This window comes from Mesoplodon bidens (assembly GCF_964165515.1).
Source record: "Mesoplodon bidens genome assembly, chromosome: 6".
NCBI lineage: Eukaryota > Metazoa > Chordata > Mammalia > Artiodactyla > Ziphiidae > Mesoplodon > Mesoplodon bidens.
In genome coordinates, this window is record NC_138162.1 from 32,410,509 (window position 1) to 32,437,587 (window position 27,079).

Genomic DNA, 27,079 nt, shown 5'->3' on the forward strand with positions numbered 1-27,079 from the left:
CAACCTGAAATACGATTGTTACTTTCCCGGTGCAGAGCTTGACAGAAAAAGTCAGCTTTTTATTAAAGACAAAGAGGTAAATTATCAGCCGGGGCAGTGAAGGGACGGCGGAGACCTGGCGTGCTTCCTCTCGGTGCCACGAGGAATTTATGGGGGAGCGGCGGCCAGGGCTCAGGCACCCCTGTGGTCCCGGGGGCGGGGAGCTAGGGGCAGAAGGACTATCCCCAGGTCCTTCCAGGCACCTGGACTGGGAGCCCTCCCAAGTCTCTTCAAAGCCAGGGTCATTTCAGTCCTGAACAGCCTTACCGTCTTCCTCTCTCCTTTCTTCTTTCTCTTCTTGCTTTGACTACTGTTTCCCTTTCGCCTCTGAGCTTTCTCCTCCTGGTTCTCCTCTCCCTACTTTTTCTCTTCCCTCTCCTCGCTTTGCCTCTCCCTCCCCCTCCTTTCTCCTCCACCGCACGCGTAGTGTCATTTATTTATTTATTTATCACCCCCGCCATCAACACCCTTTTAGGGCTCCCAAGCTTTTCAATGTGAGTGGGAGGAGAAAAGGGCAGGAAGTGTTGACTGGAAGGGGGTGAAATCGTGTCTCTGGGTGAGAGATTCTGCCCCGGAATAAACGATTGGGGAAAAGCCTGGAAAAGGATTCCGATCTGTTTATAAAACCCCGCTGTCTGGTGGGAACCAACTCCGCGCGCGTCTCCTCCTCCCCTTCATTGTGTGGGTTTACGGGGATATCTTCCCGGACTGTTGTTGGGTTTGCGGGGGAGGTTGTATTACAGAGGACAGTCTTGCCCTGGATCCTCCCCACCGCGCCTTCGCCACCGGATGCGCGCTCCCCAATGCAAAGGAATCCAGCAACATCCCCCAATTCAGACGCGGACAAAAGAAACTTTAATTAAGGTCTCTGCCCCGCGCGCTGCGTGTTTCTCTCTCCCGAGGCTGTTGATGTCCAGCTCGAGGATGCGAGAAATAGAAATGGTACAAGCAGCCCATGCCCTTGAACTTCAATTGCTTCTGACTTGCTATATTGATTTTTTTATACTGTAGGCACCACCCCCCGCCCCCTCCCCACCATCAGATTAAAGCCTTAGGAGACGTTAGACCTAGTGAGAGAGGAGGGTAAACCCACTCCTTTGCAAAACAAATAGTTCAGAACGATTTGTGGGAAATTACACTAAATAAAAATTCAAGGTGTGAAAGCTTCATCTTGGCTCTCTTGTCTTCAACACCATGGCACCTTATCATTAGGAGCTCTGATTGTTACTTTCCGAGCCTTTAGATGATCAGCCAGAAAGTGCAAGCAACGCGGGGCTGGAGAGTGTAAAGTTATTCAAGTAGGCTTTTTTTTTTTTTTTTTTTTTTTACCCGTTTTGGTGCGCCGTCAAAACACTTAACAAGTTAGGAAAAGAAAGTGGTGGTTCCGAGGCTCAGAATGATGGGTTCTTTCCTCCCCCACCCCCCTTACCATATCAGAAAAGAAATAAAATGCACAATGAACCTTTATTTCGGAGGAGAAGACTTCAAAATACGTGTCAGTAATGGACAATTTGAGCTTTTCACTGGAGATACACCGCAAGCTGGAAAGGGATTAAAAAGCCCCACGTGGTTGATCTGGGTTTAGACTTGCAACCTCTAGTTCCCAATGTGTGTTCTTTGCAAAGATTGGCCTCTAGATGGATGCGTGCGAGGGACTCTCTGGGGCCGGGGCTCGGCGCCTCGGGCAGGGCTGATGGTGGGAGCGCTATGAGCGACCGGGCAGGGTCCTCACTGGGGGCTTCCTCTGCCGGCCGGGGCGGCCGGGCGCCTCCGGGACGCGAGCGCGCACGCCTCAGCCCGGCCGCCGCGCTCCTCGCACCGCCTTCTCCGCAGGTCTTTATTCATCTCATCTGCCTCTTCCCCTTCTCCTCCTCCTTTGCCTCCTTCTCCTCCTCTTCCTCCTCCTCCTCCACCACCACCTCGTCCTCCGCCACCGCCTCCTCTCGCGTCTCACTGGCCTGGCTCTGTGTTGCTCTGAGTGACAAAGACAATGTCCCAGCCTTAACTTTGCAACCACCTTGCCTCCTTCTGGGGTTCAGCGGGGCGGGGGAGGGGGGACAGCAGCCGCAGCCTCAGCATCTCCTCCACCTTCTCCTGCTCTTCTCAGCTCTTGGATAATTCTTCCTTTTCCCCCCCTCCAGCCCTTTCCTCATTTCTTTCTTTCTTTCTTTCTTTTTTCTTTCTCTCTCCTGCGCGTTGTTGTTGTTATTAGAAAGGCTTCGCGCACCCCCTGGTGCTCCGGCGTTTTGTGTGGCAGGAGAAGATTGTCTGCCTTCTCTCTTTCTGTCTTGCTTTCTCTCTCCCTCTGGTTGCTCATTATTCAGAGAGAGACACAGAGGGAGGGAGAGGGAGAGAGAGAGAGAGCGCGCGAGGGAAAGGGAGAGGAGAGAGAAGAGGAGAGAGAGAGAGAGAGGGAGAGAGTGAGAGGGAGAGGGAGGGAGGGAGAGAGAGGGAGAGGGAGAGAGAGACGGATATCTCAGGTCATCTGCAGCTGCAGCGAGTCTGAAGAGCCGAGGAAGGCAGGGAAGATGGCGATCCTCCATTGCTGAGACCCGGCAGAAGCACATGAGACTCCCAAACAACTTCCACAACAATAACCCGAGCAGGAAGAGGAGAAAGAGAAAAAGGATAAGGAGGCGGTGGGGCTGGAGAACCCGAAACACCTCCCGGCGCCGGGACGCTTCTTCAGTAAGTTACTGCAATTAACCAGCACCTCGGGGTGGTCCGAGTGCTGCGGGGAGGAGAGCACGGGGTGGTGGAGGCACAAACGCGCTCATTCATTCGGCCAAGGAGGGTTGGTGGAGCGGGGAGGAGAGGAAGTCCCCTGCATGGACTGGCTGTTGGAAGAGAAGAAGCGAGAGAGAAGAGGAGGGGGGGGGGGGGAAGGAGGAGGAGGAGGGAGAGAGCTGGAGGGGGAGGAGGAAGAGGAGGAGGAGGAGAAGCGAGGGAGGAAGAGGAGGAGAAGGTGGTGGTGGTGGCGGTGGAGGTGGCTGTGCTTTTCCTGCTGGCTGCTCCTTCTGCCGGGGGGGAGCGGAGCGCTGTGGCTTAATTAATTTCGTGTAGTTCTGTGGAGAGAAGAGAAAATAAAAGATGAGTGAGGAGAGAGCTGGAGCCTTAGGACGGATGCTCCTGGTGTGGGCACAGGAGTAAGGGACAGAGAGGGGGGCGGAGGGCGGGAGTCGGGGAGACCTGAGCCGAGAGCCAGAGGGAAAGAGCGAGGGGCAGAGGAGGGAGCGCTCCCGGCCGCCCCGACCTGAGCGGGTTGACCTCTTTCTTTCTCTGTCCCTCTCCTTCCTTTCCCCCCTCTCTGTCTGCTTGTCCCCAGCCCGATGGCAAAGCCGTGCGGATTGGCACCCCCCTCTTCCTCAGGTATTTGGCTCGCTCTCTTCTCTCCCCGAAGTTGGGATGCGGGGTCGGGATGTGTCGGGGGGCGGCGGCGGCGGCTGCCGGTGCTGCCGGTGAGCAGATAGGCGAGGAGCGGGGGGCGCCGGCCGGCTGGGGGGCGCAGGTTCAGGAGCAGCTAGGAGCTGTCTCCAGGCTGGGGGTTCAGAAGCGTCTGGTGGAGGAGGACAACGGTTTCTGGAGAGGAGAAGCCATTACACACGCTTGGCTCTCCTCGGAGGAGGGGAGAAAAGACCCCAAGCAGGGGCCTGGGGGTCGCCTGACTCCTGGTGCAGTTCCCAGGGGTCTGTCCTCCTTCCAGGCGCGAGGGGAAGCCGCAGCCGCCCACCAGAGGAGCAGCCCCTCTCTTTCCCTTTCTTTATCTCCCTGTCCTCCATTTGCAAGCTGTCTGCTTTGGTTCCAGTCCAGACTCCAAAACACAAAGCTTCTTCTCACGTTCATTCTCCAGGCTTTTCACCATTCCTGGAGGAACCCTCATTTTCTTTTCATTGTAGCTTCTAACCTACAGAGAGGGAGGGAGGCTGCCTGGAGTTCCTTTTATATTCCTCCCCTACTGAAAAAAAAAAAAGTTTCATTTTTAAGCACGCGTCTGGGATGGGAAAAGACCAACCAGTTGGGGCTTTCTCCCAGGGCTCCCGGGGGGCCGTGTCTGAGTGTCTGTGTTGGCTGTTTGGTTTGCTTTGGTTTTGTTTCTGGTGGTGGCTTGCAGGATTTTTGAGGAAGTAACTAGTTTGGTTGAGAGCTGGGAACTGAGTCAGGTAAGCCCGTGTCATGTTGTAACTCCACCAGAAAATGGAGGAGAGCGGGTTTCCAGGAGACAAAGCTGAGAAGTGTTTATAAAATTATGGATGTCTCCATTTTGAAGCTCTGTTGGTGATGGCTGGAGGAGGAGGCTTGCCAGCCTTCTCCTTCTCCCTTTCCAGGGGGTGAATCTTGTGGTGGCTCCTCACTATCTGTTCATTATGCAAGGAAATGAGGGGCTTGGAAGGGCTGCTCACATTTTTCTCCCACCTAAGGAGTGCTTTCACAAGTTATGGAGGCGTTTGTTGCCAATTTAAAGTAAACTTTTGGAATTTTTTTTCTCTCCTTTTGAGTGGACCTGAGGGTTTTGACCTCCTTCGGGAAAGGCAAGGAAAACCTTAAACATTTTTCCACTGAGGTCTTCACACAACTTTAAGCTGCTCCAGGTCTCCTGCAAGTCGCCAGGAAATGTGATTTCCTCATTGTGAAGATGGTGGTGGCCCTGAGCTGAGATTTTTGGAGTTCTGGGGCTTGGTTATCATCATGTTTTGATGCATTGCAAGACTTTATTGTCTGGTTGGGGTTGATTTCTGCAAAACAACAGCAGCAACAGCAAATCCTGCAAGATCTCAGAGGAACTCTAAGACTGGCTGACACCAGTTTCTTGAAGGTCTACATTTCTTTTCAGGATGCTCCATTTGTGTATTAGGCCTTCTTTTAGTTCCTTTGTTTTCCCTCTTCCCTTCCATTCTGCTGTTTTTTTCTGTGTTCTCAAGTATTGTTAAGTCTTCAGAAATATCAGATGTCTTCTTAACAATGTCACTATGGAAACAAAATTTTAAAGTATTATGTCAGTTGAGAAAACCTTCTGTCCAGGTAGTTTCACCTTTCTAATTGGGAGGAATTTATTAGTCTTAGAGGAAGACATTTTGTGAGGATGATTTGAAGAAAGGACCCAAACCTACCCAGTCCACACACACTGACTGGAGTTCTTCACAGATTAGTTCTAGAGAATGTATGTAATTGATCCAAGTAAAGAACTAAATCCTGAAATGCTTGAGGAATTTATAAAAGCCAACCATGAAGATGTTGCTTTTCCATTAGGTAAGGTAGCCATCTTGAGGATGAGGGAAGATGTTGGAAGAATTTTAGATGGACTCTTGAAGATAGGTGAGGAAGGCTCCACAGTGGAATGAAAACTTGGAGGAGATTCAGAACCAATTAATAATATATTGTAAGGAGGCTGATTGGACCTCGTTTTCAACTAAGGAGAAATATAGCAAGGTACCAGCTTCAACAGAAATAAGGAACACATTGGTGAGCGACTTATACCAGCTTTTTTCTTGCTTTGCTTTCTCATTATGTGTCAGATTTGCGTGTGTGTAAAGTTCTTTCTGTCCACAGTATTTTTGTGCAGATTGAGGTGGTTTTAGATTCCAGATGTAATTATATTCTGTTGAGTAACTGGGAGCAGTGTCATTCAGTAAATGCTCAGTGCTGTATATGACAACATCACATTTTTCAAACCAAACTGTTGTGTCATTAATTGAGGGTTATTGTTCTTCTGACGGGTGTGAAAGGAGAGGAGAAATACATGGTTTTTTAGCTGATAATTGTCCATGGTCAATGAAGTAAAACCCTGTTTTTGCAGACGAAGATGTATGGTTTTCAAGATTTGCAGTTGATGTGTATGCTCATTTAAAAATACTTCTCTTCAGAGCTCTGCTTCTTTATTAAAAATCTAGGGCTCTCCAAGAGCACTTAAAAAAATCTTACTTGGAATCCTACCTTTCATTATTCATTTACTGAATGTTACTTTTTGATACCATTACTTTTGCTCTTAAGTAGAATGTCAGCAGTGTTATATTTCAAATTACTAATGCATGTATGTATTTGCTACATATTCAAACTTGGAAGTTCAAATGCAATGGGATAAAAAGAGTTGTTTGGGGAAGTAATTACCAGATAGTTTTGCATCTAATTAACCATATATGTCTATGTAAACATAAGTATGTTATAGTTGATCTTGAAGCATACCTACCTGATATCTTTGTTGTTGATGTTGATACCAGGAAATCTGGTTCATTACTTCTTTCAGTAGGGAGAAAAGCTGACACACTGGTTGCCCGTCCAGCAACCATGTTTTTTGACTCATATTTTTTACTTTGCAACCAAATATTCAGCCTTAGAGCTGAGGTTTTCTGGAGGGAAAAAATTAGGTATCTAAGAGGCATTTTGGAGTTTGAGAATGTGTTCTAACTGGTTACCTAAGAGACACATCCATCTCTGATGCTCTTCACCAACATGAGAAGTACCATTATATTCAAGACATGGTTTCTTGCATTTTTCTAGATATATGCCTTTGAACTGGGACAAGTATTTAGGATAAACCACTATGAGAGAAATAAAGTGTCCAATGGAACCTTCTCATTTGATGTCAAAGCTCAGAGATCCTTTTTGTTTTTGAGACGTCAAGTTGATTAGGCTCGTTAGGCAAGTTTTTACCTAATTTGCTCTAATATATCACAGATCATTCTGGAGAAGTATATGTGAGCTGTGATGCACACTGCCATAAAGAAGATTCTTGTTGGGTCTTTGGATTCCGTAATCCTTCTCATGTTAGATTTATGTCCATCTAATTAATTGATCACATTCCTCCAGGATTTGTTTTTTCCTTACTCTTTGGAGTTGGAGACAACTTTTAGATGAAATAATTATTTTGCATATATATGTGTATATATTTTTAAATTTTCTTTCTAATGAGTCTTCTGGAAGACAGTAGGGGAAAAAAGAAATCCAACTGTACTAATGGACTTTAAAGTACTTGTGGTCAGTTTTCCTGAAAGGAAAGAATGGTAAAGTTGCCTTGGGAAAGAGTCCCGTTTTCAGTGTGATGGAGTTTAATAGGGTCTCGTCTATCTTGGATTCTTTCCTGGTATTGAGATTTCTTGGTTAAGGTAACCTTACTTATCTTCTTTGTGGTATGTGCCTTTATCAGACTTATAGTTCACTGCCTCATGGGACAGAACACTGACAAAGCTGCATTGAATGTTTCAAGTTGATGGCTGGAGAATAGAGAGGCTATTTCACAATGAATGCCACACTCACAAATTAGGAAATATATAAATAATGAACTAAGATGGGAAAGGACCTGACATGGGTGTATGATTGGATATTGGTATATGGAAACTAAGAAATTCAGAAGAAGTGGGGAAAATATTTCCAGTGTCTATTACTAAAATCTAGTGAGCTGAAGAAAAAAAAAATCAAGTGTCTGTGAGAGAGAGAGAGAGAGAGTGTGTGTGTGTGTGTGTGTGTGTGTGAAAGCAAGCATCTTTTGAAGTTCACATACTTAGGAAGTTGGTGGCTTTGAGGGAAACATTAGCTGGGTGTTGGTGACCTATTAATTGATTATGAGCAAACAGAGAGGAAAGTAGATAATGTTAGAAGAAAATTCCTCTTCTTGTGTGATATGCCAAGACATCTGGCAGATGTTATGTTGGGCCCTAAGGAATGGACAGTTTAATTTTAGCCCTAGCAAGGAAATGGGAAGTTCTAAGCTCTTTTAATAGCACAAGTCTTAGTTTGGGGAAGGTTGCTTAAAAAAATAAGAAAGGAAAAGAAAAGAGGGATTGATTGTATTATGGAAGAACTCTGGGGAACATCGGAATTAAGCTGAGATTTGGGGGGTTATGGACAAATATATTACTTCCCAAGTAGAAATTAACATAAAAATCATTTAAAAATTGACTACTTGGTAACACCCTAAATGATGAATATTAAGTATCTGATAGTCACCTTTCAGAACTTTTCATTGAGAAGCTAGTTTTTTTGTGCCTTAGAGAGATCACCTCCTTCACATCTGCCCTTCCCCCTGCATTGTACTGAGGAGGAAACTGGCACAGAGACGTGAGGTGACTCGCACAGGTCAGAAAGTTCATTTGTAATAAAGCCAGGCCTAGAACTCAGGTCGGCTGACTCCCAGTCCCGTGCCCTTTCCACTGCCCTACTGCCCATGATTGTAGCGGTTTGTGAAACACCAACTCTCCTCTCCAGAGTGCAAGGCTGTCTGAGAAACCCTGAAATCATATGCTAGTGGGGCAGGAGTATTGATTTTTGTTAGCTGAGTGTAGCGTGATGGGGAGCCTGGGGCTGATCATGCTCATTCATAGAAGTGATACGCTCCAGAGGCCAATTCTGTTCGTGGGACTTTTAGCTCTTGGGTCTGTAGCTGTGATTTTCTTCTAATTGTCCTCCTCTCTGTAATTCTGTCATCCAGGGCTGGGGAGTCCTTTTCAAGTGCTCTTCTTTGGAAGTTTGTCTGGGTCTACTGCAACTTAACCGGAGTGCCCACAATTGGACTCCGAGGATCTATTTTGCAACCTGGTACAGATTTCAATTGGCTTCTTGCAGAGATGCCATTTTGTAATACTGACGAATGGCCAAGAGAGTGAAATCCAGTCTAAAACGATGACTGGTGGCTTCCCAGTGTTCCAGACTCGTCCAAAAATGTGCCCTCCGTGTACCTTCTTGAGGCCCAGTTCTCTGTTGCAGACCCATGGCTAGCTATTTCCCATGCCCCAGTAGACATGAAGTCATCCTTAAAATGCCGTTTGAACAGCACGTGCAACGTTTAACCATGACAGTGGGATGGGACAGTACTTGAAGAAGGGTGATGACAGGTTTCCATTTCTGATTCCTCTTAGACAAGTGAGAGTAACTTTGTAAAGAAGAAGAGTGATGTTTGGAAGTTTCCACATTTTCTAAGCTTCTTCTAAACGAAAGCATAAATTCTTAATCCAGGAGGCAGTCTGGAGAAGGTAGGGCTGGATGTGGACTTCTGGCAGAAACACAGTTAACGCTATAAACAGTTGGACCTCAGTGTGGCATTCCTCCAGATGAGTTGACTGTCGAAAATAAAATGTTCCAGAAGAACTGGGAGAACAGGAAAGAAGTTAAAACAGCATGGTTTGCATGCCAGTACTGAGGAAGAAAAAAAAAAAAAAAAAGTCGGGGGGGCATTGGAGAGAAGATAATCCTAAGTGGAACTGTCTCTGGGATTTATAAAAACTAGGTAGAGAAGTTTGCAAGTGAAGGAAAATGGATTTTTATGAATTTAGGTTGCATTGACTGTTTATTAGGAAGCTCTTTTGACTCTTTTGTCCCCTTGAGCTTTGTATCTGGAGAACTGCACACACTGAGCAATTGGATTTACATTTTCTGCTCAGAAATGCTATTGTAAAATGTATCTACTTTCTAAGGGATCCTGTCCTTATCAGTTGACGCATACCTAGGGTTTGTAGTCTTGGGATCTGTGGCTCCAACACCAAGTTGGATTTTTCAGGGCTTGGAAGGACAAGAGGCAGAGTAGTGTGGGCTGAGAGGTTACCCACATGGTTCACCTGCAAGTGCATTGTCTTTTAATTCTGGTGAGCACATGACGTGGTGTCTTCAAAGCATTCTTGCCTAATTTGTAGCTGGAGAGGGTTTTTTTCTTGCGTTATTCTTGGAGGGAAGGTTTCTTTTTGTGCCAGGTCATGGGTATTTTGGTATTGATTTCCTTGCTTTCATGTGTTTGCTTGTTTAGTTCACTGCATGTTGCTTCTGAATATTAAGAAAACACTTCTGCCAGCCCTGTCCACACCTTACCCCCAACTTCATTGAGAGAGCAGAGCCTGCTCCAGACGGTGAAGGGAAGGTGGGGAGGTACTTATTTGTTCAAAAAATAAATCCTTGAAGATGAAGACTGCTTAATTCAGAAAGTTACTTGCCAGGCTTTCGAGTAGACTTTTCACAAAGACCGTGCAAGGGGAGATGGGGAAAATTCCATAAGCAACCAGTGGGTCCTGATGAAAATGTGTTAGGATCACTTAGTAGGAAATCAAGCATTTGTCCAAGACGGGTAGGCAAGACTTATCTTTGGATTCAGATTGGTTTGAGTACAAAAGGAGCTCAAGGCCCCAGCGAGACAACTGTGTCAGAAGTAATGAAGCCCAGGATTTGTGGAGAGGCTTAGCTGCCACACAGCCTGGCTGGGGAAGGCCAGTTCGCTCCCTAAGCCCTCGTCTGGCCAGTTGAACCAGAACACGAGCTAAGGCCTTCACATTTTGGAATTCTTCTCTTCCCTGTTCAGATTTAAGAAGGGAAAGTCACTGTCCTTCAGTTTTGCTCATGTCAGCTGAGTGCTTTTCTCTTGAGCTGGTAAATGCCAGAGACGGTGGGGGAAATGCAGGGTGCTGATCTCCTTTGAGGGAACATTCTCCCTTTTAACGGGACAAATGTGCCTATAGCATTGTACTTATTAGGCAGAAAATAATTGTGTAGTGGCACAATGTGGGATACTTGAAAGATGTTTGCTGCACAAAGGTTCCAATACTCACCTGCAGATTAAGAAACGGGTTTCTAAACCATCTCATTTCTATTGCTAATGAAAAGCTTTGGAAGGCACCTGTGAATCAGTGCTCCAGCTGCTATCATGGTAGGGGAAGTTAGGCCTTGAAAGGATACACGGATTAGCCCATCAGAAAAGCAAACAGTAGCATTTTGCAGCACAAGTAGAAAATAGGGTTGTTAAGCTAACAGAAAAGTAAGCTAAAGCATTGCCATAATTACGTGGTGGAAATTTGCTGGGATGGAGAGACTGCTTGGATGGGAGAAGGAAAAGGAGAAGAGAGGCAGGAGAATGATTGACAAGTCAGAAGAGAAGAGGTCTGTCCACTGGGAAGAGCCTACAGGAAGAAAGGCATTGCTTTTAAGAAAACAATAAAGCAAGTGAAAAAAGACCTTGTAATTTGGTACCTATTGCATGTGAAATATGAAGACCAGTGCTCAGACCCACATTCTTTGGTCAGTTCTTATTGTAAAACATAGAATTGGGCTTGGGAGACAATTTACGTGACTTTGGGGTTACAAATACGGCGTTGCTGCTAAAGGGCAGATGGAAACTTGCAGGAGCTGATTAAGTAAGTAGAGTTAGGTGGAGATTTTCCTGGAAAAGGAGCAAAGTAGAGAATAGAGCACAGCAGAAAGTAGTTGCATTATTAATGGGCAGAACATGTGATAGTCCTCGCTAAGGTTATCCATAGAGCTTCTCTACCTGCGCCCTGAGTGTTAGAAGAAGTGGGGAACAAAGATGTGCTTACTTCAGAGGGGAAAGGCGTAGACCGTGATGACTACCTGTGTCTAGTTTGGAATTAAGCCACTTGCTGGAGCCGTGCATCACAGGCTGGTCTGTCAATCCAGTCTTGGCATTTTAAAATCCAAAATAAGGCCACCGTGGTCCAGAACGTTTAGCTATTCTAACCCTAATTACATCATCCCTCTGTGTGACCAGTTAGTCAGCAATCCCATGTCAATTACCCAACCCAGATTGGACCTGATCTGGGGGTCCTACATGTGGGGTAAAATTTGAACACTGGGTTATCGGCTGAAGATGGTGAAAACATAGATACCAGCTAGGGATTATGGAAAGATTTCAGTAACAAGTACTTATCACCCAGAAACTTTTCTCTTCGATGGTTTCTATCTTAAATGGTCTTCACTGAAGACTGTTAATTAGTATTTCATAATGTTAACTGGCAAAGGGATCTGGGTGGAAGAGACCATTTTCATTTGAATGTCAAAGTTCAGCTACAAGAACTTCTCCCCCTCGGGGGAAGGAGGGACTGGGACTTTGGGGTTAGTAGATGCAAACTATTACATTTAGAATGGATAAGCAATGAGGTCCTACTGTATAGCACAGGGAACTATATCCAATTTCCTTGGATAAACCATAATGGAAAAGAATATAAAAAAGAATGTAAATATGTATATAACTGAGTCGCTTCGCTGCACAGCAGAAATTAACACAACATTGTAAATCAACTATACTTCAATAAAAAAAATCTTCTCTCCCTCTTCTGCTGTCAACTGAGTATTTTCCCTTCTGATGTTGGGTAAGAAGACCTTCCATAAGGAGATTAAATATGATTGCTTCATCAAAAAATTCTGCCAACTCCTCTATAGAGTGGGAATATCACATAAACCGTTAACAGAACGCTATTTCCCTTCTTGGAGTGACTCATATAGTTAATATTAATACTAGGTAACATTTGTTTAACATTTAATATGAACCAGGGACTTTTCCTATGGTAGAGAAAGCTGAAGTCGGGGAAGTAATTTACCCAAGTTTCATGGAGCTTTGTAATGGGGGAGCCAGGATGCACACATGGGGGGACCACCTCCTGGCTCTCAGCTTCTGGGAACTGGCCGTGGCTATTACTTAGTGTGCTAATAGCTTATGTTTCGGATGGTTTGTCTCTTCCAGTTGCTTATGCCAGGAGTATATCCTGGTGTTCTGGAAGGAACTCTGAGCTTAATGGAAAATTAATTGTAATATATTAGTTGATATGAGAGATATAACTTATTGTAATAGCTTGACAAAGTGTGTTTAACTAAAGAGTGCCCTCTGTTTGTAATTCTGAGTTACAGAGAAGATGGTAAAAAAAAAGCCCAAGGGACCATGTAGGGGGAAATTTAGAGAATAAATTTTAAAAAATTGTATCAAGTTCAGTAGTGTAACGTAGTTACACGTGGCTATTTAAAAGGAGCCCCTCCCTGTTACAAGCAGAAAGATAATGCTGTATGACTTTCTTTTTTAAGTAGAGAAGGTGTCTTAACTTTTTCTCTTCTTAGGGCCCCTTTTGAAAGTCTGAGTGCCCTGTACTGGCTCTGGTTACTGCAAGCAGGAGAAATGTTTTCAAAAGCCACAGAGACATATTTGAAAATTAGTTCCACTGTCTAAGGGTCGTTTTTGGAAAATAGTGCAGATACTCTTCAAAGCATGGGTGCTAGTATCCTCCACGCCCTTAGTGATCACCATGTGCTCTATTTAGATCATGGAGACATGATGGATGTTTTGGTTTTATTTGCCCCTCCCTGAAACATCACAGTACAGTAAGGAAGCTGTTGTTCAGGTATGACCACAAATGCCCTTAATAGAGTAACAAGCTGTACTAAGGGCCATGGAGCAGGTCCAGATATCCCTCAGATACCCAGGGCAGTAGCTTTTCTGTAGGACAGGCGGTTGGTGTTAATTGCTGAGTAGACTCTTTAACCTTGAAGCAACTGGTGGTGGTTTTATAAAAATCTTAACTTGGCCATGGATCTGTTCAGGTGATCGTCTGTCCCTAGACAGACTCACACCCAAAACCTGGGTAGGAGGATAAGCATGTGTCCTGTGTCTAAAGCGTCCTAGAGGAGGTCACAAAGTCACCCACTTTTACCCATCATCCGTATCATTATCTACCAAACTTATAAGAACCATTGTTTTCTTAGATGAAGTCCTTTAATGGGAAAATGGCTCAGAAAAAAATAACTACATAGTTGAAGAGAGTAAAATTGAACTGTACCAAAGCGTGCAGTTCTGTGGGTGGAATTTTAATTTTATTCATTTATTTATTTATGGCCACACCTTGTGGTATGCGGGATCTTAGTTCCCCAACCAGAGATCAAACCCATGCCCCCTGCAGTGGAAGCATGGAGTCTTTTTTTTTTTTTTTAATATTTATTTATTTATTTGGCTCTGCCAGGTCTTAGTTGCGGCATCTTGAGTGGTGGCATGCAGGATCTAGTTCCCTGACCGGGGATCGAACCCTGGTCCCCTGCATTGGGAGTGTGGAGTCTTTAACCATTGGACCACCAGGAAAGTCCCATGGAATTTCTAATTTTAGAGCCACAGGGACTGTCTTCAGTCTGAGCTATAGTGCCCAGCCATCTAAGATGCTCCCTCAGACCAGCCTGTCTCAAAGACCAGTCCTTTACATGTTTCTTCAATCTTCCTCTTAATTTTTTTTTTTTTTTTTTTTTTTTTTTTGCGGTACGCGGGCCTCTCACTGCTGTGGCCTCTCCCGTTGCGGAACACGGGCTCCGGACGTGCAGGCTCAGCGGCCATGGCTCACGGGCCCAGCCGCTCCGCGGCATGTGGGATCCTCCCGGACCGGGGCACGAACCCGTGTCCCCTGCATCGGCAGTTGGACTCTCAACCACTGCGCCACCAGGGAAGCCCTCTTCCTCTTAATTTTTTGAAGAGAGGTCTACCCGGGCTACCCTCAGGAGCACTGCTGAAAGTGAAGGTGAATTGGGTCAAGGTCTCTTTGTGGGTGCAGTGACATCCACTTGGGAACAGGACATTGAATTTGAGAACACACTTAACATGAGAGCCAGGGAGGAGAGGGAGCTTTAGAGCATGTCGGAGGAGGTAAATGTGTAAAGTTTATGTATTTAGGCCTGGTGGAGGAATCCTCTATTATCCTGAAAAGAAAATCACCGCTCCCAAGACAGATTGCATTAAAATGTGAAAAAGCACATTGTATAGATCACATAAATTAGCACCCATTTAAGAAAGCAGAATTGTATCCTTGCACTTGTGTGCAAGTTCTCATCATTCTTTGCATCTTCTCCCATGGCTTTGCCTCTCATTAGTAATTTGGGGAGGCTGAGCAGTGAAGTGGGATTGAAGAACAGATTTCAGATGTCTCTGAAATTTCTCCCCACCCCTTGGCTGACTCAAGTGTTTGAATCCCTCACCCAGTCTTTCTCTGACCAGTGGCTGTAGCTTGTTAATAATGAATGAACATCACCCATAGGTCCTGAAATGAGCAAATGTTAAATGTTATGTGATTATTAAGGGAAAAACAAGATAATCTAGTCACTGGGTTTAATTAGGTTGTGATTGCCCAATTGCTGCTTCATGATAATTATATTCATAACCCCGTTTCTAGACGTCAACTACAATTAACAAAATTGACCCCAGCACAGGTAAGGGTTAGCGATCTTCTCTGAAGCAGCTTCTGAACGGTGAATTTCCGACGTTCCCAGTACGTTCCTCCTGGTCCTTTGTCCCTTCTTGCGAACTTCCCATCATCTTTTTCCTCATTTTAGTAAAAAAGTTGGTGGCAACATCATCTTGTCTGTGACCACGCACATATTATATGGCTCGTATTGATGTCTACAGAAAAATAAATTTTCAAGTTTTTGAGTCAAATATGGCTGAAAAACATGAGTAAGTCAGCACATAAGAATCTTGAAGCATAAAAAATTGAAAATTGGCTAGATTTTTTTCTCAGCCCATGATACCTGTTCAGTAGATTTAATGTGATTCATTTGAATAGATCTTTTACTTTATAAGGCATAGTCTTAAAATGAAAAAGAGAGTCATCTGTGTTTAAGATGCTGCCTATCAGCATGATCATTAAGGTCTGAGGAGTACAGAGCGAGGGCTTTTAACTTTATGGGATCCCCCCTTGTCCAAATTCCTGACATTTGCCGCTAGTGTATTCCAAGAGAAAAAGAACATGTCACTGCTGGGGGACATCCTTTACTGTTATCTCTTAAATGAAGGTAATGATTTCTAGGAAGTATAAACAACCTGTATCAGAAGTGGGTATGTCAGTGTGACACTGTGAATCACTGGGCCAGATTGTCACTTGGCAGCCTTCCCTTTCTGACATGCAGTTATATGGGAAAGTAACGCAATTAAAATCTGCACACCATGGCGGAACTTCATTGCATTGAACTGTTTGAACAATTAGGAACTCGGCTGCCATGTCTGTGGGTATATGGGTATATGGGGGTATGTGTATGTATTTATGTAGAAGTATGTAAATATATTTTACATAGATAGATAGGCAGACAGACAGGATATTCTTTTTTTTTTTTTTTGCAGTACGCGGGCCTCTCACTGTTGTGGCCTCTCCCGCTGCGGAGCACAGGCTCCGCACGCGCAGGCCCAGCAGCCATGGCTCACGGGCCAAGCCGCTCCGCGGCATGTGGGGTCTTCCCGGACCGGGGCACAAACCTGTGTTCCCTGCATCGGCAGGCGGATTCTCAAACACTGCGCCACCAGGGAAGCCCTGGACAGGATATTCTTGCTGGGGAGAAGGCACTTACTTTTCCTGAAGAATCAGGAATGCAAATTTCTCAGAATTTCTGTGTGAGCATGCAGTTCTTTGTGCTTGGGTCTTTAAGGAAGTGGTGTGTAGTGGGTGGAGCACCCTTTGGGTGTTGCACAAGCATGGGATGAAATTTGTCTCTGTTCCTTCCTAGCTGTGTGACCTTGAATAAGTCACTTAACCTCTCTGTTCCCTTGATTTCCTACCCAATAAAATGGGGATAATATGAATCTGTAGAACTGACATAAAGGCTAAAAAGTATTATGTGTATAGGGGTTCTGGTTCATAATGGTCACTGGAAAAATGATAGTGTCTTTCTTCCTCAGGGATAGAGAAACTGAGGTAGAGGTCTGCTCTGAGGGCTTTACCAGGTGTGAATTGTCTTGTCCTTCGTCTTAGACTTGTTGTTTGGATTAATTTTGTGCCGTGTCTGTCTTATGTGATGAGTAGTCCTCGTTGCTGTTGTCCATTCACAGGTAGACTTTTCCAGATTGTGAGCCTCTGGTCTGGCTGGCTATGGACTCTGCAGCACTCCACACCTGCATGTGCGTTCAGTAGGGATTTGTAAACCACCCAAGGATGATTCCATGTCCTCTTGGAGAAGTGCACTTACTATCCCACCTTGCAGAAATATTCCCTGCAGTGGTATGGGAACAATTTTTCATCAGTGTGAACTTCTTCAAGCATTTTGGAAGAAAGATGTCATTATTGTTCCTCCTGTTTGGCGTCATTCTGGCAAAAATGCTTTGTCTAAGAACACTGTACTTCTTCAGTGAAAATACTGGCCTGTGCTATTTCACATAAATGTTGGTTGGCTGTTTATGACTTCACTCCGATAGGTAGCTCTGAGCCAGCTTGAGGGCTGTCCTGTGTCCTTGCTTTGAATTGCTTTGGTCTTCTCTGTGCAAATGTTTATTTTAATAGTCCATGTCCACTTGGTCTTACTAATGTACTGTAATATCAGATGCTTAGAGATCTCAGGGGTAAGGAGGCTAATTTTAGAGTGCCTTCAGGGTAGGTGCTATTTCAAAATGTGGACGGGTGTTGATAGGGCCTAACAGGACCTACCTAGCCTGGTCTGTGCCGAGTCAGAAGAACATTCATTGGTGCCTCCTGACAGCGTGCTGGTGATGGTGGTGGCAGAGATGAAGAACATGTAAGTGGTTCTTGGGTAGCACAGCAGTGATTTTTTCACCTTTCAGAGCAGATTACCCATGACGCCTTATTTATTTATTTTTACATTTTGAACATTTCCAGAGAGACAAGGGTGGAGGTGGAAATTTTTTTTTTAATTCTTAAAAAAATGTATAGTCGCCACTTAAAATTGTGTGCAGCGATATTTGAGGGGGAGAGAAAAAGTGACCAGGTATTTATTTACTGTGTTCCGCTCTCTAGGATGCTCTCAAATGAGAGACTTTTTAAAACAATAAATTTATTTATTTTATTTATTTATTTTTGGCTGCATCGGGTCTTCGTTGCTGGGGTGAGCTTTCTCTAGTTGCGGCGAGCAGGGGCTACTCATTGTGGTGGCTTCTCTTTGCAGAACACGGGCTCAGTAGTTGTGGCTCGCGGGCTTCAGTAGTAGTGGCTCGCGGGCTCTAGAGCTCAGGCTCAGTAGTTGTGGCTCGCAGGCTCTAGAGCGCAGGCTCAGTAGTTGTGGCACACGGGCTTCGTTGTTCCATGGCATGTGGGATCTTCCTGGACCAGGGCTCGAACCCATGTCCCCTGCATTGGCAGGCGGATTCTCAACCACTGCGCCACCAGGGAAGCCCCTCAAATGAGAGATTTTTGGTGTCAAAGGGTGGACGCCAAAATGAAAGAAATGGAGGTTTAAGCTGTGGGTGTGGTCTTGGTTATAATAATGTGGAATGCCCTCAGTAAAATAAAAAGTGTGGGAAGAAAGAGGAGGGCCTGAAACTAGAACTTCCGAGCTGCGAGAAAAGCTCTGGGAGTGGAAGGATTTTTCCATTTTCCTTGAGGCCTCAGGGAGTGTTGGATTTGGGGATGCCACCTTCACCTGTGTGCAGTTCTTTCCAAGTGGCAGAATCCTTACTTATCTGTGACAACCAGGTTGTAGAAAAGTGATTGGCTTCCCTTGGGGTCAAGTTCCTAATTTGCTCCTGACCTCCGGTTTATCTTTAGAGTGAAATCCCCTCTCTGGTGAAGGCTCAGAGGTATAATGTATGTAAAACACCCAGCACCCTGCCAGGTACTAGATGAACGGCTGCCTCTGCAGTTCATTTGCAATGATCAGTTACTGGCCATCCACTGCCTCTTGTGCAGGTGGCTTGCTCCTTGACATGTAGCCGCCGCCTGGCTTTGCGCTCCTAGTGAGTAGCTGTGGGATGATGATAGAGTTGGAAAGAATTTAGTGTCTTCACTCTCATAAAACGTGTTTTATAGATGCTGTTATATTTAAGAAATGTGTGCCCATTCATCTCCATTCATCAAACATTTATTGAGGGCCCTCTGAGCCCCTGGCACGCCTGCAGTGTGTCTAGGTGGTCGAACCCAGGGGAGGTGGGATCGCTCTACCAGTTGTGTTAGGTTCTTTGTTTTGGTAATTGGAGTGATTATGATGGAGATGGCTGTCCTTAACCACATTTAAATGAGCCAGAGGGTGGCGAAACCTTGGCTGGAGGCAGTGGGCCAAGGATTCCTATTTAGATGCATGTATTTCTGCGTCTTTGTGTATATATTTACAGTATAACTTGCGAACCATGTAGTTAATGCTGCTGGGGTGTGGAATCTGGCAGATCATTTAAATATTTACTGTTGGTGTGAAGTCTAGTTTCCAGTTATTTTTAGGTCATTTTCATCTTAGCAACCCCGTTGGAGATGAACCAGACCCACTGCTGTAAACTGTCCCCACATTTTGATAGAATTTAATAAAGTCAAGTTGAATGGTTTGGTCCCAAGAGGCAAACAGACCATCTGGTCAGCAGAAGGGTTAGGTTGAGTATTGCATGGCTGCTGAGAGGGCCACAGACCAGCCCCGACCGACGCACTGGTAATATGTCCAGTTGCTGAATGCAATAAGCATTGAAATGGTGCTTTCAAGTCTGCCGAGCCAGCAGTTCTGTTACCACCGCTGTGACGCAGGAGATAATTCAGCTGGGCAAGCGGCAGCATGGGGGTGGATCTACAGTACAGGATGTGTAATGTCAACATGAAGGATTGGAGCTGGCAGGAGGAAGGGAAGCACTCATTTCATGCCAGTGCAGGAAGTCTAGAGAGATGCTCCCCCCCCCCATCCCGCTTTGCATCTTGTCCTCTTCTGGAGCTTTCCCATGATGTGCTAAATAATTACCTTGTGCATGGTCCATGGCAAAACTTCAGCTGATTTTCTGCCTCTTTTGGAACCTGTCAGCATAAATGGAGTGAACCATATTTCCCACACATGTAGGGCGGGCAAAGGCAAGGAGTTAGTGGCCCAGCCTGGGAGGAGGAGAAAGGGCTTCGTGACGCTGGAGCATCTTTGCGCTTGAGATGGAATCCCATTGTACGTCCCTTTGTGTTCAGCTTTGAGACCGGCCATCCGTTCAAAGGCTGCAATCATCTCGGAACATTGTGCTGCAGCTGTAGTCAGGAGAAAGCTGCAGAATGGTTCCAGTGATTCTGCAGAAGCTCGGCAATTACATAATTGCTGTGTAACTGGAGAGAGCCATCAGGGTTGTCTAGTTCTCCTGGAAAGAAAGCTCCTACAATTCGAAGGGGAGATTGTTTTCCCTCGTTAAACCTGAAGGCTGATGACCGAGTACGTCAAGCCACTAGGCTGGAATGGGGTCCTCTCACGGGCCTGAGAGGGCACGAAATTCACAAGTACACTTGGCTGGACACTCAGTGGACTTCGCAGCTGTGTTAAAGGGAGAGGGAGAGAGAGGAAGTCACTGACTCTTGGAAAAGTGGATTCTCATATCAGCTGAACTTGTTTCTTGTATCTGGGACTCCGTTCTGTATGCATTTGAAGCAAGGAGTATTCCAATCTTCCGTTCCTAGGAATGGGACCAGCGGAGTTGCACTTGATCACCAAGAGCCCTCTCAATTTCTGCTGCCTGCTCGGAAGGATTTCACAGCCTCTCCTGAATGAATACTCCCGGATGCAGATCAGCAGAAGCTCCGTGAGGCCTGGCTCTCATCGGCTTTTCCTAAATGCTGCGGCCCTGTGGTTGTCAGCCCCTGGTGCAGCGCCTCAGCAGCCCGGGGGCTGGAGCAGACTGGACAGTTTGTCTGGGAAGACCTCACAGCACAGGAATGAATTCCTTCTTTCAGCCACCTTACCACTTGTTTTCCCCAGTGGAGAAAATTTTGAGGTGGAGTTGGTTAGATGCAGGCGCGAGGGTTGTATTAAACCAGTCAGAAGCCCAGGCTCCAGATTTCATCAGATATGGAGCAGTCACCTAAAATTAGCCACACCTCCTAACCCAAGTGAGGGCTTTATGTTTGTTTATGTTAAGTAGCTCTAAATTTCACCAAGCCTGCCTTTCTGGGCTCAGTTTTGTGGGGCTGGTGAGTAGAAAGAGTGGTTGTCAGAGGCACAGTTTTATTAATGGCCGAAGTTGGGCCTTTCATAACTGTGGTACTCATCTGCATTTTTCTGTGTAAATGTGTAGTCAGAACTGTATACGGGAAAATTATATATTGTGTCTCCTTTGTGAATTAAAAAGGAGCAGCCAGCAGGCAATATTAGGACTTGGACTTCCAAAATGGATTAGGTCCACAGATTCCTAGACCTTTTACCTTTAGACCTCTGCTTTACTCTGTACCCCCTGGGTTTCATGCTGAGGTTGACGGATGCAAAGAGTTTCTTTGAGAGGTTCGATTCCTCTGAAACGTTACTGGTGGGTTTTCAAGGAGCCAGCCTGTTGCAGCCCCGAGCTATTATTTTGGAGTAATCTGGAAGGGTATAGGATCACCCATGGTGACCCTTGCCTGCGTCATTCCTGGCAGGCCTTGGCATACTCCAGCAGATGAGTAAGGGCAAGGGCAATTGGCAGGAGGACCCGCTGAGTTCATCTTGCTTCGTATCTCAGGAACCGGCCTGACCTTTTTCCATCATCAGTGTTAGGGCACTTTGAGAAACACTGGACCCTCTTTGAAGGGTCCTGGAGATTGTATTGGGGGCAGCGTGCTCTCATACCGGGAAGGAACACTTGGCTCTAATGCAGAGACCGCATCGAAGGGAACCCTTTGCTATCAGGGTTGGGAGGCCCTTGAAGACCTTGGCAGTGAGGGCCATGGTATGTAGTGGAAAGAACATAGACCTCAGAGCCAGTGAGTAGCTGTGTGACCTTGAGTGAATGATTTAATCTCTGATCTTCAATTTCCTGATCTGGAAAAAAAAATTCACTCTGTAAACTTCTTGTGGGGAATAAATAAGATCACAAATATGAATCTCTGGTGCAGAGCCTGATATGTTGTAGGCACATAAAAAATACGAATTCCCTTTTCTCCCATCCTTCAGTTTTTATAAAACACTTTTTATAGGCAGGGCACTGTTAAACAGTGACTATCTGATTAGGAGTCCGAATACACTTGAGTCCACTTGAAATCCCTGTGAGGAGGCTCCTTGAAGCTTATCCTGGTGGGATTGATAAACATTTAACTTCTTGGCTTTAGGGGCTGAGGAGTATCTTTTATTATATGGTGACTTTTTTTTTTTTTTTTTTTTTTTTTTTTTTCTTTTTGCGGTATGCGGGCCTCTCACTGTTGTGGCCTCTCCCGTTGCGGAGCACAGGCTCCGGATGCGCAGGCTCAGCGGCCATGGCTCACGGGCCCAGCCGCTCCGCGGCATATGGGATCCTCCCAGACCGGGGCACGAACCCTTATCCCCTGCATCGGCAGGCGGACTCTCAACCACTGCGCCACCAGGGAGGCCCTATATGGTGACTTTTAAGAGCCAGTGTGCTCCTCAATGAAACACGACCCCAAAATCTGGTAAAGGGGAAGAAAAGTACCTTAACCTCTGTGTGCACTATCTTTGAGCATTCTGTAATGGATTATTTATTAAATTCCTTAGATGAAGTTCTGGTGTTTTTGTTTTGACTGTGGTTATACAACTAACTCCCTGAAAAGAGAAACCTGATGTTTCCCAAGAATAGCTCTGATGGGAGAGATTTGGGTATCCAGAATCCAAAAGACCGCACACTATGGATGACTCTTACAGGCTTCTCTTTGACCTCTAGCCCAGTGTGCCATTCATTCCTTAGGTTGGTGCTCAAGGAAGCCTTGTTGACTGTTTTCAGGGGAAAAGACCTTACTTAGTTAAAATTTAGCCAAGTCAACTTGGAAGGCCAACCACTGCTTTGGCTCATGGTCAGTTACTGAATGGAACTAGCTCGAAGCTGTGGAAAGGCAGGTGTGGGGTTTCCCTTGTTCATCTCTGTATGTCAGTGCCTTGCTGAGTGCCTGGGGCAGATGTTCATAATCAATAAGTATGGGTTGAGTTAGCTAATCAAGTCTAGCACTTTTTTAAAAGGTCATGTTGCTCCTGAATATCTGTTCCCCGAACACACCTAGGTTTCTGAAATCAAACATCTCTGAAATCAGACATTTCCGAAATCAAAAATCTCTTAGTTCCTTTTAAGCAGTGGTGGCTACTGCAACCCTCCTAGACATCCAGCATTCAACTTTAGTTAAGTGGAGATTTGGCACTGACATTTTCATTGGAAAATGAGAGTTAATATTAATCAAGGGAAACGGCCCAACTCTACAATCTATATTCAATATGTTTTGGAAGTAAGAATGTCTAGATTGCAGTCTAGGTTGAAGAAGCCAAGGAGAGTTTGATGGTTGGTAGTTTCTGAAGAATACTAATTTGAGCACGACCGTTTACCGGTAGGATCCTGAATGACTCTTCAGGCCATTGTAAAGTTAGATTTTGTAGAATTGGGTCTGAAACACTGGAGAGGAAACGTTCAAACTCAGCAATACTCGAGGATTCAAGGCGGGTGGTTCTGGAGGAAACTCATTCGTAGTTTTATACGACAAAAGAAGACATATTTTCCCAAGACTTTATTTGGCTTATCAAGTCTAAATGGATCATGGCATGTATTTCATGGTGGTATGGAAGCTCAAGGAATACAGACAAGTTACAGAGAGAAAAGATGAGTATGTAGTGTTTCCTATCAGTTTAACAGAATTGGAAGAACGAAGCAGTGGAGCCAGGACACTAGTCATGCACTTTGAAGATGGTCAAGCAGTTTCAGAAAACGTGTTTCCTCACCTTTGCCTTTGGTTCTTGAACATCTCAGTGGAATGATTTCGACTATTGAAAGTCTAGTGTGTGCAGAAAACCTTCTAGGTATGAGGTGACTGTAGCGTTAAAGAAACCCATGGATCCTGTTAGTCCAACCTCACTGAAGGACATATTCTGAAGAGCCAGCCCATTAAGCAAGCTTTTGAAGGGTGTGCGCTGCAGAGCAGTTTCCTGTTATTTGGTTAATGGTTGACCTAGTTCTATTGCCATATGCTTCCTGGAACGCATTCTGATATAAAGTATGTGTTAAAGCGAGACTAGGAGAATAGCAGGAAAGTCAAAGCCTTTCTGAAGCCGGGACCATGTGAATGTTAGCCTAGTGAGGGCAGGAGAGTGTATGGACAGAAGATGAAAAGACTTTTCTCTTCATGGTCCTGTTTACTAATTCCAATTTTAATCTTCACATTGCATTCCAGCCGATTCTCAGGAGTTGCATTTTCCCAGAAGCCCTGCATCCGTGTCCTTAGTTATTTCTTGTGTGGGCTAGGCTAAGCTTGACGTTGAAAGTACCCTGAGTAAAGTTATTACTTCGAGGAAAGATGCTATTCGATATGGCTAAGAACAGGTGATTTTGTTTTTGTATTATTATTTTTGTCATTATTGTTTTTGTATTGCCAGCAAGGGATTAGTCAATCTTTTGGTCTGAAATCTGGATGGAATCCAGGGTCTAAGTCTGAGGCTCCTTTGATATATTTATCATTTTACCTGGGATCAGCAGCCTTGGCTTGTTCATTTAGGTGGATAAGGGAGCCCACACAACCACGGGGGCTGCTGAGCAAACTTTGCACCAGACATGGTGTTTGTTTTAACAGCTTCAGAATGTGAAGAATCTGTGGGTCTCGTATGCTAATCGCTGGATATTTGGGTGGTGGTGGAGGAGGCTCTTCTGTTCTCTTCATTGCTCAGAAAGCAAATGTTTGAGGAACCACAAGTATGGGGAATCAGGTGCGATGGGGTGGACAGTTCCTTTTGAATTTGTTTTTTTTTTTTAAATCACCGTAACTGTGGTATAGGGTGGTGATTCCTCACCTGGGCGGATCTTCAGAATCATTCTGAGAACTTGGAAACAAAAAGAAGGTTATTAAAAACCGATTTTTAGCTTCTACTACGGGAGAGAGATTTAGTAGGTCTGGGGTGGGAGCCTGTAATGTGTGTTCTTAGAAGTCAGATTTAGGAACCACTGGTCTTGGAAATTCAGTATCATTAGGCTGGCAAGGGGGAAAGAAGCAGCCGCTTGTGCTTTCCTGTCTCACACGCAGGAAGCAGGAAAAGGAAAAGAGGTGCTGTCAGAACTTGATATTTGTAGCTGCTAATAATTTGAGCTATGGAATAGGCTTTCGTCTTTTCTTCCCTAGGAATTCAGTACCTCCAGGGCACCTTAAGGGTACAGTACACCAAGTGATATAGGTTTGGGAAGTGTCATCTTAGTGGCAGGCTACTTACTGTGCTTCACCACCACCACCATCCCCCCCATGCCCCGTGCCCTCCCTTCCACCATGGAGGCCATGTTAGCAGAATATCTGTCATTCATCAATTAAATAGGATGCAGTTTTTTTTCATATTATACCTTTGGCAGAAACAAAGGGATGTGACATTGTGTTGATTTCTATATACAAAGAGATTGCTACTGACCAACCCAATTAGCTTCTGTTTTTTGTGTTTTTTTTCTATTAACAATAAAGAGATGCACTTGTTGACCGAGGACTTGCTCCATATGGCTGCCTGCCTGTCCTGTTTTGAAGCTGTTCCTTCTGATATTGGGCCACAGCTCACTGACCCATTTGTGAATCAGAATGACCTTGACTACAGGATCACCTTGATCTGGGGTCTAATAATGTGCCTGATAAGTGATAGATCTTGAGTGCTCGGTTAGTGAACAAATGAATGAATGAACCAGCTAAGTAAACATTGCCCCGAAGAGATAAGATGTAGCTTGGAGGGAAGAAGATTCCGTTTCAAAGTGATGTTGTGTGGTCAATGTAACCTTTTTGGGATATTTTCTGCATTAATCTCAGCAGAAAGGAAGATGACCCTGTTCCAAAATTTGATAGATCAGACACTTTGGCTTCCTGAGAAAAAGCAGGGCAATTATTTCTTTTTTTAAAAAATTTTATTGAAATATAGTTGATTAACTGTATTTGTTGTTAATTTCTGCTGTACAGCAAAGTGACTCAGTTATACATATATATATTCTTTTTCATATTCTTTTCCATTATGGTTTATCACGGGATATTGAATATAGTTCCCTGTGCTATACAGTAGGACCTTGTTGCTCAGGGAAATTATTTCTTTTTTTACGTGTTGTTTGTCCCCAAAACAACAATTACCACTACTGCCACGAAAAACCCTCCACACATAAGAGTGGCTACAGAACAAATATTGTTAAGGATGTTTGATGTTCTTTCTCCATTCTTCCTCCAAACTTTAAAGGTCCCATAGGGAGTGAGAAGAATTTTGTTTTAGAAGCAGCAGAGAAGAAACAATTGAATAGAAAGAAGAAAGTTGAGGAAATGTCTCTTTTTGACAGTCATTTGTTAGGAACCGAAAACAGTGGTCATGGCCTCAGAACTCATGGTCATGTCCTTGGCATGCTTAGAAGCTCCAAGAATGGAAGAAAGTCTCTTCAAAGTTATTTTGAGGAGTTGGACACTACCTACCCGGCTTCTACCGCTTACCCGAGTTAAGAGGTTGAAGTGCCTCCAAGGCTTTAAGTAGCAGCTGAACATGTGATCTTGTTAACCCCGAGATGTTGCTGAGCAGTGACTCAGATCACTGTGGCAAGCGATCCTGGCCTGTTCCAGCTGCCCCAGCAGAAATCAGCATGAGGTCACCTTTTAGGCATATGGTACAGAGCTCATGACCCCATCAGGACTTTAGATCCAGGCCAACTTGAATTGGCTCTCCTGCACGTGGGACTGATGTTGAGGACCGCTTGGTGCTTTGGACCTACCTGATTCCTAACCATTTCCAGTTCTTTCCTCCATCCCGTACCCCCTCCCCTCACATACATCACCTGGAGAGAAGGGGAAGATGCCAGAGAGAGTCATGAGTCCTCATAATGCTTTGCTCTTTGGATGTTTCCTCATCGAGATAGACGGAGGCTTGTGTTTTCCCCAGGAGAAGGTAAAGTATGCTCAAGGTCGCCTAACAAATGTGTGATGCCTGTTTGGAATCAAATAACAGACTTGAACCGTTTGTCTTTTACTAAATGATAATCAAGAGGTGCCTCATACCCAAGAAGCTGGTGAGTTGGCTTTTGCAGGAGAGAAGGTAGCCGTGCCACGACTCATGGAACATCTCTGATTTCGTACGAAAGACAGATGGGGGTGTGGGGTGGCGAGAAGGTGGCTCAAGTGGTTGCCTCCCTCGAAACTTTCTCTGCTTTTTCATGACTCCACTATGTTTATGTAAATCTGGGATTATTTTGAAGCTTGAAGTGTCTTTCTGTTCAGCTGAGTGAATGTGTGCCTGTTTCGAAAGTTGATAATGACTCAAGGGTATCCAGCTCTCAGGATTCAAGCCACTGCATGTTGGCAATGATACTGGATCCCAGTTTTATAAATAAAATGCCGGGGTGCCGCCTGCAGGATCCAGACATAGTCTGTGAGCACATTCTAAATCTTGACCCATGGGTACACAGCCGGTGTCAACTACAAAAAAACAGACGGAGCTAGGGTCCAAAAGGGAAGGAGTTGCTATCTTCTGCAGT

General features: G+C 45.0%; 1 protein-coding gene across 6 annotated transcripts in view; it reads left to right on the top strand.

Annotated features, from left to right (window-relative positions):
• The first annotated feature begins 2,119 nt into the window (after nucleotides 1–2,119).
• Nucleotides 2,120–27,079, top strand: part of ZNF462 (zinc finger protein 462) — a 144,048-nt gene continuing 119,088 nt past the window's right edge. For 4 of the 6 annotated variants that reach the window (XM_081238262.1, XM_081238266.1, XM_081238268.1 and 1 more), the window contains exon 1: nucleotides 2,120–2,727. The gene's annotated coding sequence lies outside the window, so the exon portion shown is untranslated. Of the gene's footprint in view, nucleotides 2,728–3,071; nucleotides 3,409–5,286; nucleotides 5,500–27,079 lie in introns of those variants that run through there. The other 2 variants (XM_081238264.1, XM_081238263.1) reach the window with 2 other exon arrangements.